The following is a 17659-nucleotide window of genomic DNA, read 5'->3' on the forward strand; positions in this document are numbered from 1 at the left end:
TGGGTGGCTTTTGCTTATAGTTGCTGAGACATTGTTTCTTCCAGTAGAAGAAAATGAATGGGTTGGCAACCCAACACTTCTGTCTCCAAAGAAAGCTGGGCAGGTGACAAAGGTGCCCCAAGGTGAGATTGCTGCTTGCTGTGCCCATGTCAGAGCTGCATTTGCTCTGAAAAATAGCAGCAAAAGTGCTGAAGTGTAGATATTTCTTTAGTGGTGTTCATTACTCCACTTCGAAGGAGGTATTCTGTCTGGGTAGGCCCCAGGTATTCTCAGTGATGGTGAAAATAGAAGTGTCTTCCTAAAAGTGTATGGTGTTGTCCCATGAGACTGCAACAAATGTGGTCTGACCATGAGCCCCAGCCAGTCTGAATGATGGTGGGAACTTAAATATCCAGAAGCACAAGAATGGTGCTGCCTTATGCTGTTGTAGCTGTTGTGCTCTGGCGTGTGTGCCCAGGTGCTCTGACAGTAGCATTTCTAATCACAGATATGGCTAGCTCTCAGACAGCAAACGATGTGCTCTGGCCACGTGTCTGATGGATGGCAGGAACAGAAGTATCTCCTGGCATGCATTTCTTCTCACTGGTGCAGGCTTCTCCAGTAATAACGGTTTTCTGTGATTAGGTGGCCCCCAAGTGTTCAGATCAGACGCAGAAAGAGAAGACTCCAAACACGGTTATGGTATTGGCCCTTCCCATTGCAAAACATGTGCTCTGCTCAGGTGGGATCCAGGAGCTCTGACTGTAGGTAGGAACATAATGGCCGCAAACCACAGGTGAGGTGCTTGCCCCTCCGAGCTATAGACTGTAGGCACATAAAGGGGTATCTCCAGCACAGATGTGGTTCTCTTTCCTTAATGGCAACAGATGTACCCTGGGGCTGAATGGTCCCAGGCAATCTGAACAGAAGGAGGAACAGAAGTGTCTGCTGGCACATGTTCTTTCTCAGTGATGCTGTCTCCTCCAGTAGTAGTAGGTGTTTGGTTGGGCTGATTCTCGGTGCTCTTATTATAGGTAGGAAGGAAAGTCCTTCCCAGGACAGATTTGCTCTCAGTAGTGCTGGCCTCTCCAGTTGTAACAGGGGTGCAGTAGGCTGACAGGACTCTGGTGCTCAGGTCTAAGCCTCCGCCAGTATGAGCTGTGTGCTGAGCATCCCATGTGGCCTTGCTCCAAAGCTGAGTGTTACAACATGGAGCTGGGACCTGAGACATGCACAGTGACCTCAAAGCTGCCACTACCCATGGTGCTGAAAATCCCATAAATGCAAATGGGTCTGGAGTGGTATTGGCAAAAGGTGAGAGGCAGTTCTCAGCGCTGTGCATGTTGGTGGTAACTCCAGAACAAGAGAGAGTGGCTGGGCCAATGGTTGGCTGGCTGGGTGCTGACAGGGATGCCAAAGTTGGAAGATGGGGATGTCAGACTCCTAAAAGCTGACTGAGTTGTGCTGCTTCTGGGTCCAAGGTTGCAGTAGAGGTTACGTATGGAAAGTATGGAGGTTTTACTGGGGCTGCCAAGTTTCCCAAAAGGTAAGGGCTATTACAGCAGTCAAGAGGAGGCAAGGAGACAAAAGACTGGGGATTGGGTGTGGTATCCATATTGATTTCATCAGAGTCAAAGGCAGGCTTGGATGCCACTTCTGAAGAGGTGCTGGTTATGAAGAGTGAGGCGAATGCAGAATCAGTGGTAGATGAGCCAGAAAAGACAGGGACAAAGAGGAGAGCGGCTTCCTTTTGCCATCCATATAGGCTCCCAAATGTCAGCTAAAGAATGGTTCCTGCCCCAAAGGGGAGGTTGAAAGTTTGGGTAGGGCTGCTGATCATTAAAGCAGGTAGGCTAGTGGTGACTATGGCCTTTGCAGGGAGATCTGCTCCACATTGGGGCAGACCTGGTAAAACGTGAGGGAGCTCACACTGGATCCTGGGGGAGACCTGAAGATGAAAGCCTGGGGAGGCAGAGTGGTGTCCACGTCAGTTGGACCAAAATCCAAAGCACCCTAGAAGCTCTAGTCTGCAGACGGGCTGAGTGAGGTGGAGGCAGTGCCTGCAGAAGCAGTGAGGGGCTGGCTGGTGAAGTCAGGGACATTGGTGAAAGGGACTTGAAGAGGAGTCTAAAAAAAAGGGAGAGGAGAACCCACACACATAGGTATAGGTGATTTGGTTCTATAGAAGGTAGGCTTTAAGGGGACAAGATCCTGCAATTATGACAGGGAATGGAATGCAGAGGGCCTCTATTCATTCTCATTAATTAAGTGGAACCCCAAATATGGGTTGGAATCCAAAGTAAGAAACAGCAGGAACAGCAAAAGAAGGAGAGTTAGAAACTGTGCATCTCACGTCACAACCGATATCTGGTGTAGGGGATGGGTACAGGGGCAGACAGGTCAGTCAGATCAGTGACTGCTAATCTGATGGTCTCTGGAATCTGCCAGGGGAAGGTGGCCGGTCGCCATGTAACTGCAGTCCCCACAAAAAAACAGGGAGAAAGAACGGGCAGGCTGAGTGGTACTGCTGTTTGATGTGGCCTCAGTTTTATCCTCCAACCTTGTGGTTCCATTGGGTCTGTGTTCTTCCCCAAGCCCAGGTCCTTAGCACTGACCATACAAGGAAGGTAGGAGGTTGAGGCAGCTCCTCCTGACCTCACCACAGTGGCGGTAGCATCAGCAAGTGGCAGCAATAGCGACACTGAAACTTTCTGTTTACAGAGCCCACAACTGCCAGATGTGGGTGGAGAATTTCTCCTTGACAAAGTATCTGAAAGCCTTCCTCTCTGAGTCTTCTTCTTTGACTTTAATAAGGCTGAAGAGCTGAGTCAATGGTCTTTATCAAGCTCTTTCCTTATTAACGTCTCTGGCTATAGGAAGCAGAATATAGCTCGGCCAGACAGGCCAGCTACACCTGGATCGCCCCTGCAAAGAGGTAGGAACCCCCAGCAGGGCAGTATGAGCTAGTGATGGTATGGCCTTTGGTGAATGAGCTCATAGAAGATGTCTGTGGTTTCTTACCTAAGCTATCTTCCTGGAAGAGAGGTTTCCTTTTAGAGGCCCAGGGCTGCTCCCAATTATGTGACAACTTCATTTGTCATCAGGAACCTAGGTGCTATGGGGCCCCTTTCACTGGTATGGGGGCCCCTTTTCTGGTAGTCTTGCCTTTCGGACACTTCTTGACTGCCTTCCTCCTTAGATATCCTTTTCTTTCACACTCTTTGTTTCTTCAGCTCAGATTCCTTCAAGTGAGGATCTGGAGGGTGATTGGCTGGCTCAGGCCTTATAGAGGTGCCTAATCAGGTGACAGAGCAGGAGGAGAGTCAGTTTGTGCCCCTACAGGGGAATCATCACTATTCCTCAGTGGCTAGACATTTTGACAGCAGTGGCTTCTTCAGAGAGCCCCTCAGGACCCTCAGAGAGGAGCACTCAGGCTGCCTGATCTGATACTGCCTCTTAGGGTACATAACACTGAGGCACAAAGGCTCTGGATCCATGTAGAACCACCTGGGAAAAGGGCCAAGAGAGGTGCAGGGGCAGTGGGGGTGATCTCAGCCAGGAGGGAAACACAGGTGTAACCAGAGGTACAGACAGGGCAGGAGTAAAGCCTGCTGAGGAAGTTGCCCACTAGGGGTGGTGGGTGCGTTGTCTGATCCTAGGGGAACGGGGTGCAACTTGGAAGCTCTGTTAGCTCCCTCCTCCTCCAGGGTGAACCATGTACAGTTCAGCCTGGCTTGTGGCACAGCACTGGAACACGTGACAGAGAAAGCACACCGGCTAAGTGCGAACCAGTGAATGACCAGAGGAAAAAGTGCCAAAGACAAAGGCAAGACCCAGAGGACAAACCCCTACAGGACTTTCCAGTGCTTTCTGACTTTCTGCTGGTGGTCACAAGTGCTTGGCACCAGAAGGACCTGGTGGTTTGATGAGACTTCAATATTGTGAATTTCAAGAGCCTGCATATCTGTCATCCATACCCAGGTCACCTTGTCTGCAGGCACCTCAGCACCTGACTTGAGGGCAGGAGCACAGGCAGCCTGTGCTTGGGGGTCCGGCCTTTTCCTCTATCGTCGCTGGAGGGCTGAGCCCGCTCAAAGCCAGAGCAGGAGAGCAGCCTAGATTCTGCCAGGGTGGGGCCTAGCTTGTGGGAGGTTGGGGTAGAGAGACAGAGGCTGGGGAGACTGGGGCTCCACCCTGTCTCACATGGTTCCTGCGTGCCCAGCCAGTGTGGGATGGCTGCAGCAGGGCACGTGCTGGGGGCGGGGTGGGTTGGGGTGTGAATCTACCCCAGCCTCTTCCTTTCAGGCAACCACCAGAGATGCTCCCACTTAACTCCTGCAACCTACCCCACCCGCTCCATGCTGGTAGGTCAAGGCTCAGAACACCACCTCCTCAAGGCCGCTCCAGGTCCTCTCCAGTTCCAGGTGGGAGTTTTTTGCAGCCACCCTGGAAAGGCAAGTGTCACGAGCATCACCAGCTGGACTATGAAGTTTTCTGATGTAGAGAGAGGGATACTGCATCACAACACATCCTTTCCCACTAGGCAGTTTCTCTTTGCCTGTTTTTACAAGTTGGCAAAACAGCATTTAAGCCTTAGGACATTCCCCGAGTCACACAGGTGGTAGTAGCCCAGCCAGAATTTGAACCCAGGCTGTCTGATTCCAGAGCTCATGCATTTAACCTCCTCAACAGGTACACATCATGTATTACCATTTTTGAAACTTAGCACAATTACATACCAGTAATGAACACAGTCACTGCCTATGAGGAGGTCTTTGGCTTAATTCCTAAGTCAACTATCGGTCACACCAGGCTCTAGTCTCTCAGAAGATGTAGAACAGGGACTGCCAATTGGTAACACACCCCTATCAGGCAAGTCTCTTCAACATGAGCCTTGCTGCTGCACCACGCAGCTGTGAAAGATGCACCAGGTGGGTGCAGGAGCCTCCCTGGTCACCTACCAGCCTTATGCCCCAAGGGCACCAATGACTCTTGTAATAAGTCCATAGAACAGCTTTCAGGGTCTTGGCCGAAATGAACAGTGTACTAACTTTCCTCATCCACGCAGAGTATGTACAACTTTCCCTGTATTTCGATCGTATGAAAAAAATTTTCTCTCGGATAGTGTTTTGTAGCAGGTTCTACAAATTACAGCTGATGGGTCAGATTTGGCCCACAGCCTGTTCTTGTTATCTCAGTGAGCTTCAAATGGTATTAACATTTTAAAAATATTGTGAAAACAAAACAGAAAAACAGAATATGCACCAGAGGCCATGCATAAACTGCAAAGCCTGCAATATTCCCTATCTGGTCCTTTACAGCAAAAGATTGCCAGCCCCTGTTTTGTAGCTCTGAGTGCAGAGGTACAGTATTTGCTAATTTATTCCTTAGGACTTCATGATCTTTAAAAAATGCTATTGTAAATGGTATCTTCTAAATCTTAGTTTTCGGTTGTTTATTGGCAGTATACAGAAATACAGTTGGTTTTTATGTGTTGATTTTGTACACTGGAACCATGCTAAATTCACTCTGTACTTCTGGTAGCATCTCTGTAGATTTCTGTTGACTTTCTACATACACATTCTTGTTTCTGTGAGTAAAGAAATTTGTACCTGTTTTTTAAAAATGTGTATGCGTTTTATTTCTTTTGATTACGTTTACATTTTCTCTGACAGGCAGTAAAATATTAAATACCAGTGGAGACAATGGACATGCTCTCCAGTTCCAGATCTTAGGGGAAAAGTGTTCAGTATTCTGTTTGCTGGAAGTTTTTCATGTATTTGCTTCATCACAAAGAAAATTCCTCCAAGTTCTATTTTGCTGAGAGATTTTTTGGAAAGGGGTGTTGAATTTTGTCAGTTACTCTGCACATAGATTTGAGATAATCTTATGGCTTTTCTCCTTTATTCTTCCAGTATGGTGAATTACATTCTTTTCTGAATGTTAAACCAACCTTGATTCCTGAGACAAACTCCACTCAAAGAGGTGGTCGTGCTAGATCATCCTCTTATATTTGGTTGGATTTGATTTCCTAAAATTTCATTAAGGATTTTTATGTCTATGCTCCTGAGGAATATTAATTTTTACATTTCTGTAGTACGTTTTCATGTAATTAGGGTAATGCTGGCCTGACGGAATGAGTTAGGAAAAGTTTCCTCCTTTTCAGAAAGAGTTTGTGTAGCATTGGTAAAATACCTTATTTTTTGATAGAATTCACAGGAAAACTACACAGAAGTGAAATTTTCTTCATGTTCATAGTCACTTGTTATCCCTGTAATGTCTATCAAATCTGTAGTGAGGTCCCTGCTTATACCTGATATCGGTAATTTCAGTTTTCTCTTTTTATTTTTTGATCAGTCTTTCTAGAGGTTTGTTAATTACTCCATTAAAAGTCCATTCCTAGTGTTAAATTTCTCTGCTGTATATTTTCTGTTTCTATTATGTTTAGCATTTTAAAATTTCTACCCACTTGGATTTAAGTTACTCTTCTCTTTCTGTATTCTTATAATGGAGAATTAAATCATTGTTCTAAAAATATTTATTAAAAGAAATTCTTTTTGTAGCCCAATTTGGTGTGAAAAAAGTCCAACACTTCCTGACAGACAAAACTGGGCCTAGACTACCTAGCTGTTTATGCAGCACATCTCTGCGTCTGTTATTTGGGGTTTATAATAGCCAGCAAATAAACATACTGCTGCTGATTTAAGTAGAAAAATAATTTATTGGAAGCCTAGAGGAATCCCTGGAAAGCTGGAGAACTGGATTCAGCATACAGGGAGGAATAAGGGAGGTCAGGGGGCCAAAGCTTCGTAAAGACCTGCTTGTTGGGCCTCCACTGTCCACGCTTGTCTGTGTCACGATCACCTACATCCAAAGTTTGGGGCAGAGGCATCTGGTCATCAAATACAGATCAAATGCCTGCATCCACACCAAAGCAGAGCCTCGGAAACCAAGTATTTGGCTTTTTCAGTCCCCATAAGTGGGAGGCAGTTCTGATTGCCACCAAACTTATATGGTAGAAAAATTTCTCGAATGTAAAGGGGCTTTACATATAGCCCAGGGAGAGTGTACTATTTATTGTTTGAGGAATATGGTTTTCTGGTTAGTGAGATTTCTCTGGTTAACTTGTAACTGGGGTAATTTGATATGGCAAATGTTTCTGAAATATTAGTGTATTAGTAAAGGTGTTAGGAGAACATAATAAGAAGCTAAAGGTAGTGGTCACTTTGTGAACTTGCCTGAACCCAGGAATCAGACCAGCCTAATTGGCTGGTGGCGGCAGAAAAGTGGGGGCGGGGACGGGCTGGGCCTGACTAAGCTTGTGGAGGCGGTGCTAGGCCTCCACCAGATGGGAAAGGAAGCAGAGTCATATCCTTTCTGCTAAAACTGGTTTTAATAAAGAACAGCAGGCCAGGAGGAAGACTCAGGGTGGCTGAGTGCAGGCCCTCTCTGAGCCCTTCCAGGAGCTCTGCTCATCAGTTTTTCATTTGGTCATCCTTCCAAATGATCTTAATTCTAAACTGATGTACAGCATTGAACATATACATCACCTGCTGTAAATCCATATACTCCCCTATCCGCGTATCCCACATGTACTCAGGGGAGAGCACCTTGGTGGGTTTGTGGTAAAGCAGGTATCTGTTCAGGTGGCTCTCATCATGCCACAAGGCCTGGATGTCATTGGCCTGGTCAACCATCATTGCCTCATGGCAGGTGGTGAGTCTGTAAACCTCCGGCACCAACTCCTCAAATAAGGCCCCTGAATAATAAAAGTCCCCCTCGTCTTAGGAATATAGGCCTGTGACTGAGGCCACCGTTCATAAGGGAAGTTTGTCCGATTTATCACAAAGAAGTTAGGATGGAGGGTGCTGAACAATGAGGAGAGGATCTCCACACCCACGTGATCCCTGAACACCATGTCCACATCTGCACACACGAGGTAATCCACCTCCTGCTGGAAGCGCTGCTCAATAAAGTTGCTGATCATCTCCATGCGGTGCATGATGACGTCCTGCCGGCTAACATAGCTCTGGACCTTGAGGATGACTATCTGCTGTCCTTTTTGGAGGTGAATGTGAGGAACGTAGTCTGGCGGTCAGTGAAAATACAGTAGTTCACGCTGTGTCCCACCATGAAGTACATCTCTGTGGTCTCCAGGAACAGGTTCAGGTAGGTCGTGTATCTTTTTATGGCAAACAGTTAATCCAATGGTGGCGTTCTGGAGCCGGAACTGCTCATTCAGGATGTCAGTGTTGAAAGTCCTGTCCCAAATGATGGGAGCCAGCCAAGGGGTCACAAGAAGGACATCTCTCCTAGGAGGTATTAACATGTGGCTGAGGATACACCATGCTTGATAATTTTACACTTTGCAGGTGGTGGCGTTCTCTCACAGTCGTGCTTGCCCCAGCCTGGATGCTTTCCAGCTTCTGGCTTCTGGGCTTCAGGTAACAATAGCCACAGATAGTCATGATGAAAGCTGTTAGGAGAAGAAAGTTCAGTCGACGAAGTGAGCAGCATTTTTGCGTCCCAGCCAGTCACTGTAGTGGCAGGGCCATGCCCACATGACAGAAGAATGCCACCTCTGGTCTCCTCCAGGATATGAGGGTTGCTCCCCTCGGTGGTCTCCCAGAGGCAGAGTGAGGCTGAACAACCCCCACTCCCTGCTCAGTATTCCAGCAGCCCTGTCTCTCCTGAGGCCTGACCCCACTGCAAGGGGGCACCTGGGCACAAGGGCTTTCTGGGGTGCCCTACAGAGAAAGATCAGTTCCAAGTAGAACTTCTACAGTGTCTGAGGGGCTGTCAGAGTAACCAGGTGTAAAGAATTAGTCAACAGACGGCTGGAACTTAAGGACTTGTGTGCAGGAGAGAGTCAGGGCACCTGAAGCAGATCAGGGGACTGGTTCAAGGGAGTCCATTGAATAGGTCAAGGACAAAGATTGTGATGAAAGTAGGGCAGGGCAGCAGCCACCAGACAGCCTGACCAGGGGGTCAGGACTTGTGCTCTGGCCTTCCCTTGACACCTCCTAGCCATGAGCTAAATACTGGGTTTCCTGAAAAGTCCATAAAATCAAGATCCGACTGTCTTCATGATCATATCCTTACAGGCTAACAAGGGCCAGTCTTTGGGAGTCCTGATTTGGGAGCCATGATCTGGGTAGAGGGAACAGAAGATCTACAGATTAAGGATTGTTTTCCTTTATTCCCTTAATAATTACTTAAAAACCACTGAGGACTTACTTTTTAGGTCCAGCCTTATGCTGTTTTTAGGTTTTGGCTGCTAATCTTACAGTGCATTATCTTGTTGAATCGTTACAAATCTGTAATATTATATTATCCTCATTGTACAGATGGAGAAACAGGCTCAGAGAGGGCGGTCCTGGTCCACAATCACATGGCAGCCAGACTCCAAATATCCTGTATTCTGATGCTCTGTCTCACTTGGGCCTTCTTTGAAGTTTAAAGAACTTCTTTAAAGTTCCCTTTATTGGGTTTTATAATTATTATTATTTTTGAGTCAGATTCGTTTGGTTTTCTGCATTAGACTTCACATGTTGCTGTCCCTCACACAGAGGCCTCCAGATAGTGAAGAGAGGTTGAGACCGTGCCCTCTGTTCACTCAGGGCTTATCATATTGCCATTTCAGACCCTGCCTCCCTCTGATATCCTAGCAACTCCAGACATGTATCTCCTGGAATATGAAGCCTCAGACACAGACCCCTCTTGCCACACTGTGGGACTAAGTACAGGTTAAAAAAACTAAAAGCCTTAGATACAGAGCACCCTTCACCTGTACCATGAAGTGGGCTGGCGCTCTTCTGTTGCTCTGTGATGCCTTGTTCCCACCTTCACTAGGAAGCGGGTGGCTGGAGGTATGAGTTGTCCAGAGGTTATGCAGCCTTCTCAGTGTAGTTCTGAGCATGTTGGGAGGAAGAGAGAAGAATGTTCTGATTAGTGTCTTTGAATGGTGTCATCTTCTCTTTGTGGTCTGGATTGTGGCTTTTGCCTAGCTGTGCATAAAGATGTAGCATATTCCGGATGGGTACCCCTGATCAGTGATGCTAATGTAGTGCCAAAATAACAAGACCACCCCTGAGGTTGCAAATGCCAGAAATCCGATCTGCCTTGATGAGAAAAATGACACCAGAGGATAAGGAGCATGCACTCACTCCGCTCAGTGTGGCACTTCCTGGGGAATATTGGAGGTTAAAGAACCTTACAGAATGAAGAGTTATAGAGGATGGGACAATCACCAATAGTCCACAGAAGGACTAGAGGACAGTGTGTAGCATTTGACCACTTGGCAGGTCCTGTGGTCTGCCAGGCACTAGCCTGAGAACCTCTAGGCTCTCCTGTCTCCATGGTACCACCTGGCCTGTGTGTCAGTCCCTGGGCTTTGGCCTTCTTAACTCCAGCATCTCCAACACAAGTGCCTGGATCCTTTTCAAACCATCACCACTGACCACATCCATTGTCCAAACACCTGTTCCTTTATTCTGGCACCCTGAAACTTTTACCCCATGCCTCCCTAAAATCCTCATTTTGCCTCTTTCCCTGGAACTCATGGGGTCATTCTATGACTCACATGTCAGGAGAGATGGTAGCCTCCACAAAGGCCCCCTGTCCTCTCTAGGGTCTGAGATACCCAAGATGAGAATCAGAGTGAATCCTCTCTTGATTGACCCCAGAGATGGTAGGAATAAAGCCCTGTTTCATCTAAAAGTGCCAGAGAGGAGAGAAGTATAAAGCCGATGAACAACTAATTGTGGCATGTTCTATTGCATCCCACACTCATTCCCAGATTCCCACAGATTAATCCTGAGTACTGGCAAGACCTCCTCAGCAGCTTCATTCTGTTCTTTCCCAGTCTCCCCTCTACCCCACAATTCCAAAAGGGTGACCCTTCTTCCTTTTTTTGCTCTATTGGAGGGAGCTTTACCAGAACCTCTCCAACACACCTTAAAATACTCTTATGATTCAGGAGATTGCGAGGGATCTATGTTTAGCAGCTCAGATCCAGGAGCCACTCTCCAAGCAAGACTGGAGTCCCCTTCCTAGGAAGCTCCAGTGTGGCTTGATGTTTCTTTTATCCTTTGAGGCTTCACCAGGTTTCCAAACTTCCTGTTTGAAGAATAAAATTGTACTCAAATACTCTGTGTTAATGGAGCCATCCTGCAAGAGTCCCAAGGAAGCCACTTGACTGATACTAAGTAGACTCAGCAAGCTGCCATGTCCAGGTGTCTCTGACTGGAGGGTTCCAGCAATGAAAGTCCTGCAATCATTGAGAGAGTGCTTACCCCATGAACTGGAGATTGGGCATTCTGGAGGGGGGTGCAGTACAGTGGGGCACAGTCTCCACCTGTGACTTTTGACTGGGATTGGGTTTGAATGCCCTCAGGATGCTGTTTCATCACTGAACTAAGTGGTCATTTGGTAGCATTGGGGGGAAAGACAACAACACAGCAGCCTGATTGACTGAGCATTTCTGCAGACCAGAAGCTATAGTCGCCTAACATGTCTACTACATTTCAGTCTCCTAGCAACCTTGAGAGATGGAAGTAATCATCCTAGTGTTATAGATGAAGAAACTGAGGTTCAGTGTGGTAAAGTGTATGCCAAAGTCAAAGATGCTGGCCAGCAGAATCAGCTCCCACTGCTCACTGTGAGTGTGTCTTTGTACATATTACAGTCATTTCCTCTAAATCCCATCTAAGGAATGGGAACAACACCTCCCTTACATATTAAACATAATTATCTTACATGATAATGCTCACACGGTGAGTGTGTCTATGTACATATTACATACATATTACATATGTACATATTACAGTCATTTCCTCTAAATCCCATCTAAGGAATGGGAACAATACCTCCCTTACATATTAAACATAATTATCTTACATGATAATGCCAATATCTGAAGTATTTAGGAACCTGACTTTTTTTCTTTTTCTTCTGTTGACTCTTGTTCATAGTACCTTATTTCACTGTGTGTTTTGTGTTTTAAAAGTTTTTTGAGTTCTTGTCATTGAAGAATTCTTTGGTAATTCTTGGAGATTTCTCTTGAGGCTGGATTAAGAGAGATTTCTTCCAGATTTTATACATATGCTTCTGTCAGATGATTACAAAACCGGGATCATCTTAAGCTGAATTCTTAGCTTGAGGGTTTGTTTTTTTTTTTCCTCCTAGCTTAATCGATATTCAGATTCCAAATTCAGTTGAAGTCCTACTGGTAGTTATGAATTTTCAGGGTAAATGATCTCCACTATACTTAACACTAGTTATGAAACAGATAAGGTTGGGGGTTTTTTGTCTCTTATTTTCTTCAGTTTATTCTTAGATTAAAGGTATTGCATGTTGAGAATAGAACTTCATTAGATGCTACATTATTAGATTCTCTACCTTGATGGGGCCCTGAGATGTCTGGTGCTACCCATACTCCATTAGTTAATGCAAACTAAAGGTCAGTTTCCCCGGAGCTTGACAAATTCCTTCATGGTAGAAGTCATCTTACCTATGTGGGATCCTGCTTTCATTTAGATTTTGATCTCTTTCTATATTTCCTAACTTGTACTCAAAATATGGAGAACATCAATTACCAACTTTAATAATTTTCAATGGGAACAATATTCAAGGTAATCAGATCTTCAGAACACTGAAATCCAAATTCAGTATTCACACTCTTATGTTTTCACTGTAGATAAGCATAACTTTGTGACTAATAATAATTTTCTTCCCTTTATTTTTTTATCTCACTGAGTTGTTAGTAATTTATTATAAAGCTGGTTAGAAACAGTGATGACAGCATCTTACTTGTTTCGAATTTCAAAAGGACAGCTAACATTCTGAGATTCAATAACAAGATGGTGGAGTGGTAGGACCTGGAGCTTACCTCTCCTCATGACTACAACAAAACCACAACTGAATGCTAAACAACCATAGAAAGAAGACTGAAACCTAGCAAAAAAGATCTTCTGCAACTGGAAACATAAAGAGGGAACCACAGCAGGATAGTAGGAGGGGTGTGCTCGTGATATAATTGGGCCCCATACCCCTGGGGTGGGCGACCCACAAGCTGAAGATTTGTTAAGTCACAGAGGCCCCCCCATAGGAGTGAGAGCTCTAAGCCCCACGTCAGGCTCCCCATCTCAGGTCCTGGCATTGGGAAGAGAAGGAGACCCCAGGACATGTGGTTTTGAAGGCCAAGGGGGCTTGGCTCTGGGAGCCTCATAGGACTGGGGGAAATGGAGACTCTATTCGCTTGAGAAGCATACACGGAAACTCACATGCACCAGGTCCAAGGACAGAGGCAATGATTTCATAGGAATCTGGGCCAGAACTACCTGCTGGATTTGGAGGGTCTCCTGGGAACAGGGGGGACAGCTGCAGCTCACTCAAGGGACATAAAACTGGTGACGGACATTCCGGGAGCGTTAATCTACATGAGCTTTCCTGGAGGCTGACATCTTGATTGGATCATTAGCACTAGGACCTATCCCCACCCAACAGCCTGTAGGGAAGCCTCAGGCCAAACAACATACAGGGTGGGAACACAGCCACACCCATCAGCAGACTTCCTAAGCCACAAAGGCCTCTAGACACAGCCCTACCCACCAGAGGTCTAGGACCAAGCTTCACCCAGCAGTGGGCAGCCACTGGCTCCTCCTGCCAGGAAACCTGCATAAGCCTCTAGTCCAGCCTCATCCACCAGGGACAGATTCTGGAAATAAGAAACAATAATCCCAAAGCCTGTGGAAGGAATCCACAAACACAAAGAAAGATAGACGATGTGAGGTGGCAAAGGAGTATCTCCCAGGCCAAGGCACAAGATAAAATCCCAGAAGAAGAAATAAGTGATGAGGAGACAGGTAATTTATCTAAGAAAGAGTTTAAAGTAATGATGGCCAAGATGTTCATAGAATTCAAAAGTAGTATAGATGAACAGACTGAAGTTTTTAGCAAAGAGTTGGAAAATATAAAGAATATCCAAAAGAGTTGAAGAATAAAATCACTGAAATGAACAATACACCAGAAGGAACCAAGAATAGACTAAACAAGGCAGCAGAACAGATCAGTGAGCTAGAAGACAGATTAGTGGAAATCACTACTTCAGAACAGAAGAAAGAGAAAAGAATGAAAAGGAATGAGGATAGTTTAAGAGAACTCTGGGACAACATGAAGCATTCTAATATTCACATTATAAGGGTCCCAGAAAGAGAAGAGAGAGAGAAAGGACCTGAGAAAATTTTTGGAGAGATAATTACTGAAAACTTTCCCAACTTAGGAAGGGAAACAGTCACCCAAGTCCTGGAAGAGCAGAGAGTACCACACAGAATCAACCCAAAGAGGAATACACCAAGGCACAGAGACATCAAACTGACAACAATTAAGGATAAGGAGAAAATATTAAAACTAGCAAGAGAAAAGCAACAAATAACATACAAGGGAGCTCCCATAAGGTTATCAGCAGATTTTTCAGCAGAAATTTTACAGGCCAGAAGGGAGTGCAGTGGCATGATAGATTTAAAGTGAACAAGGGGGAAACTTACAACCAAGAATACTCTATCTAGCAAGGCTATCCTTCAGACTTGATGGAGAAATCAAAAGCTTCACAGATAAACAAAAGCTAAAAGATTTCAGCACCACCAAACCAGCTTTACAACTAATGTTAAAGGAACTTCTATAGTCATCAAACCATAAGAAAAGAGAATAAAAAGAAGAAAGAGAAGGAAAAAAAGAGAGAGACACCTACAAAAGATCGTTTTGGCTATTTGGGGTCTTTTTGTGGTTCCTTATAAATTTTGGAATTGTATGTTCTAGTTCTGTGAGGAATGTCGTGAGTATTTTGATGGGAGTTGCATTGGATCTGTGGATTGCTTTGGGTAGTGTGGCCATTTTGATAGTGTTGATTCTTCCGATCCAAGAACACAAGAAATTTTTCCATTTCTTGGTGTCATTTCAGTTTTCAGAGTATAGGTAACCTCCTTCATTAGGTTTATTTCTAGGTATTTTGTCGTTTTTGATGTAATGGAAATGTCTCTGCCAGTTATAAAATTCTGGCTTTTGAAGTGAAAAAAAAAATAGTGAATGCAGGGCTGCCAATGGCAAAATAGCCTTCTTTTTCTTGGGTGAGATTTATTCCATTACATACATATACTGCATCTCCATTATCTATTCAACTGTTGATGTGCACTTGGGATGCTTCCATATCTTGACAATTATAAATAATGATGCTGTTAATAGCAAGGTGTATGTATATTTTTGAGTTAATTCTTATTTTGTGCTTGGCTTTATTCCTTTGATAACTATGTAAGTTTAAAAAGCTAAAGCTCTAAACATTCTTAGAAACAATGAACAGTACATATATGTAAATTTAAAGCATATGTGCAGTAAAAAAAAAAAAAGATCTATCAAGTCATGAAAGACATGGAAGAAACTTAAAGACATATTACCAAATGAAAGAAGCCAGTCTAAAAAGGTTACAAACTATACAATTCCAACCAAATGACATTCTGGAAAAGGCACAGCTACAAAAACAATAAAAAAAAAATCATGGTTTCCAGGAATTTGGGGAGAGGAAGGGAGGGAGGAATGAATAGATGGAGCATAAGGGATTTTTAAGGCAATGAAATTATTCTTTATGATACTATAGGGGTGGCTACATGTCATTATGCATTTGTCAAAAACCACAGAATGTACAACATCAAGACTGAACCCTAATGAAACCTGTGGGCTTTGGTTGATAATAATGTGCCCATGTTGGTTCATCGATTGTACCAAATATGCCACACTGATGAGGATGTTGAGGGTAGGGGACTATATATGTGTAGGTGGGAAGGGATATGTGTGAACTCTGTATTTTCTGCTCAATTCTGTTGTGAACCTGAAACTGCTCTAAAAGAATAAAGTCCATTAAAAAAAAAGGCACTGCTAACATTTTACCATCAAGTATGATGTTTGATATAGCTTTTTAATTAATTTATTTATTTTTAATTGTGGTAAAACACACTATTATAAAATTTGCCATATTAACTACTTGTAAGTGTACTGTTCAGTAGGGCTAAGTATATTCAAACTATTGTGAAATGGGTCTCTATCACTTTTTCATCTTACAAAACCAAAACTCCCACACATTGAACAACAATGCCCAATTCCTCCCTCCTTGCAGCCCAATATCACCATTCTGTATTCTATTTCTACGAGTTTGATTATTGGGTCCATAAAGACTAGGAGAGGTGAATGCTTTTTCAATACCTAAATTTCAACAAAAGGTCACAAAGTATACAACGGAAATACAGATCCTTGGATAACCAGACAAAGAATTCAAAATAAGCATCTTAAATTTTCTCAATGGACAAAAAGAGAATACAGAAAACTAAATGATATCAGAGAAATCATGCATGAAAAAATGAGAATATCAACAAAGAGATAGAAATTATAAAAAAGAACAATCAGAAATTTTGGAACTGAAAAATATAATAACTAAAATGAAAAATTCTCTAGGAAGCTCAACTGCAAACTTGATAAAGCAGAAGTAAGAATTTGTGACAAGTCATTTGAAATTGTCCAGTCAAGGGAGCAAAAAGAAAAAGAAAATACAGTGAAGAAAAGTAAGAATTGTTTAAGGGACTTAAAAGATACCATCAAGTGGAACAATACATGCATTATGGGAGTCCTAGAAGGAGAAGAGAGAAAGAAAGGGGCAGAGAGACTATCTGAAGAAATTGGCTGAAAAGTTTTCAAATCTGGGGAAGGAAACAGACATATAAATTCAAGAAGCTCAACAAATTCTAAGTAGAATTAACCCCAAAATACATGTACCAACACATATAACAAAATTGTCAAAAGTCATGGACAAATAGAGAATCTTGAAAGCAGCAAGAAAAAAGTGACTTCTTATGTACGTGGAAGCTCCCATAAGATTGCCGATGGAATTCTCAGCAGAAAACTTTCAGAATAGAAGGGAATGGGGTGATATACTCAAAGTGCTAAAGGAGAACAAAAATTGCCAATCACAAACATTATATCCAGAAAAACTGTCTTTCTAAATTGAGGAAGAAGTTAAGATGTTATTGATAAATAAAAGCTGAGAGAGTTGACCACACTAGACCTGAACTATAGGAAAAGTGAGAGAGAGATCTTTAAGTTGAAAATAAAGGTCACTACACAGCAACAGAAAACCATATGAAAACATAACTCCCTCTGGTAAAGACAAAAAAGCAGCAAATATAGAGTCCAGTAGTATTGTAATAGTGTGTAAATCACTTTTAATTCTGGTACAGAATTTAAAGTACAAAAGCATTTTTAAAAAACTCTAACTATGTTAATATATACACAATATAAAAAGATATAATTGTGACATCAATAACATAAAATGGGGGGATGATGATGCAAAGGACTAGAGTTTTTGTATTCAATTGAAGTTGTTATCAGTTTAAAATAGATTGTTATAACTTTAAAATGCTTATCCCCATGGTAGCCAGAAAGAAAGTATTGATAGAAGAAACTCAAAAGGAAATAAGGAGGGACTCAAAGTGTGACATTACAAAAAAGAAAGAAAGAAAGAAAAAGAAAAAGAAGAAAGAAAAAGAAAAAGAAAAAAGAAAAGAAAAGAAAGAAAGAAATGAAACACAAAGGAAGACAGTAAGAGAGGAAAACAGGGATAAAATAGCTGCAAGAAATA

General features: G+C 43.5%; 1 long non-coding RNA gene and 1 pseudogene across 1 annotated transcript; one reads left to right on the forward strand and one right to left on the reverse strand.

Moving 5' to 3' along the window:
• The first annotated feature begins 61 nt into the window (after nt 1-61).
• LOC140698100 (uncharacterized) lies at nt 62-5605 on the forward strand. Its single transcript, XR_012075549.1, has 2 exons — nt 62-122; nt 4285-5605. It is a non-coding gene; the product is annotated as an uncharacterized lncRNA (long non-coding RNA).
• A 1465-nt stretch (nt 5606-7070) lies between these two features.
• Nucleotides 7071-8534, reverse strand: LOC140698434 (histo-blood group ABO system transferase pseudogene; annotated as a pseudogene).
• Between the last annotated feature and the right edge of the window lie 9125 nt (nt 8535-17659).

The sequence above is a fragment of the Vicugna pacos genome, chromosome 9, assembly GCF_048564905.1.
Source record: "Vicugna pacos chromosome 9, VicPac4, whole genome shotgun sequence".
Lineage (NCBI taxonomy): Eukaryota > Metazoa > Chordata > Mammalia > Artiodactyla > Camelidae > Vicugna > Vicugna pacos.